The sequence below is a fragment of the Austrofundulus limnaeus genome, unplaced genomic scaffold (genome assembly GCF_001266775.1).
Source record: "Austrofundulus limnaeus strain Quisiro unplaced genomic scaffold, Austrofundulus_limnaeus-1.0 Scaffold153, whole genome shotgun sequence".
In the NCBI taxonomy this organism is placed as follows: Eukaryota; Metazoa; Chordata; class Actinopteri; order Cyprinodontiformes; family Rivulidae; genus Austrofundulus; species Austrofundulus limnaeus.
Genome location: NW_013952555.1, coordinates 153,079 through 154,172, shown reverse-complemented (window position 1 = coordinate 154,172; position 1,094 = coordinate 153,079). Strand labels below are relative to the sequence as shown.

The window sequence follows — 1,094 nt, the reverse complement described above, 5'->3', positions numbered from 1 at the left end:
CTTCAACACAGAGCATCTTCAGAAGACAAGTTGATAAAATTAATTTTTAAACTGTATAATGTTCGATACAAGTGTGTATTGAACCTAAAGCACTGTTCGATACGGTTCGATGCAGGTACATGTATTGTTGCGCCCCTAGTAGTTATACTTAACTACAATAACCCTGAACGGGGTTTCTCCCCGCTGGAGTCTACAATGTGACAAAAAAAAATCTGAGACTCGTCATCCAACATTACTTGTGCACAAATCTGTCGCAATTAAACCCTAAGTYAGTGGTATGGTATGAATGGATAAACACAAAAAGCACATTCATGTAAATTCAGTCATTTTAGAGGAAAACAAGCTTATTCCAATGGTTTAAGTTTAAAATTAAATGTTGCAAATAGTGCCTCTAATTTCATTTCGCGAAAGTAGCTCTTAATGTAAAGATGGTTGGAGACTCCTGCTTTAAAGAGTTTATATTTTACAAATCATCACTAAACAGATAAAGAAATAAAACAGAATCAGTTGTGTTGGAATTAAATGAGTAATGATTTGAATTTAATTTGCTTGTGTATAGTTGGACTGATTTTGTTTTAAGATGACCTGCTGTAAATAATATATATAAAAAAGCAGTGTTTGTTTCCTAAAAGCAGGTTTTTAATTGTTCACAGTGTTTTCTCTGACAGATTCTATTATAGAAATGTGCTCACAGCCCTGCAGAGACTGAACATAAACCATYGCAGTTCTCTGCAGCAGCTTGCTGACAGCTCGCCTCACGCTTTGCAGGGACCCGGGCAGACGGAGGAAAACACTCCTGCAGCTTAAAGGCCCATTTAGCTTAGCTCTTATTTCCCTTCGGATGTGTTTCTGCATTGTAGGAGGAACGGGAGGGGTCGGGGAGAGATAATGTGATGAAACGCTAAAACCAAGACCTTGTTGAAAACATCACCATTCTGGGTGTTTTTTAAACATCATAGCAGGCAGTGGTGGTTTATTTTACAATCTGARCTCCTTTTAAAAAAAAGTTTAAACGCTGGAGCTCAATACTCGAGGTAATTGGTCGAAGCAACGAGGTTAGAGACGCAGAAATAAGTCAAAGATGTTATGCTGGT

At 37.7% G+C, this 1,094-nt stretch overlaps 1 protein-coding gene across 1 annotated transcript in view; it reads right to left on the bottom strand.

Moving 5' to 3' along the window:
* Positions 1–1,094, bottom strand: part of raly (RALY heterogeneous nuclear ribonucleoprotein) — a gene marked incomplete at its 3' end in the record, with an annotated part of 57,731 nt that overhangs the window by 13,646 nt on the left and 42,991 nt on the right.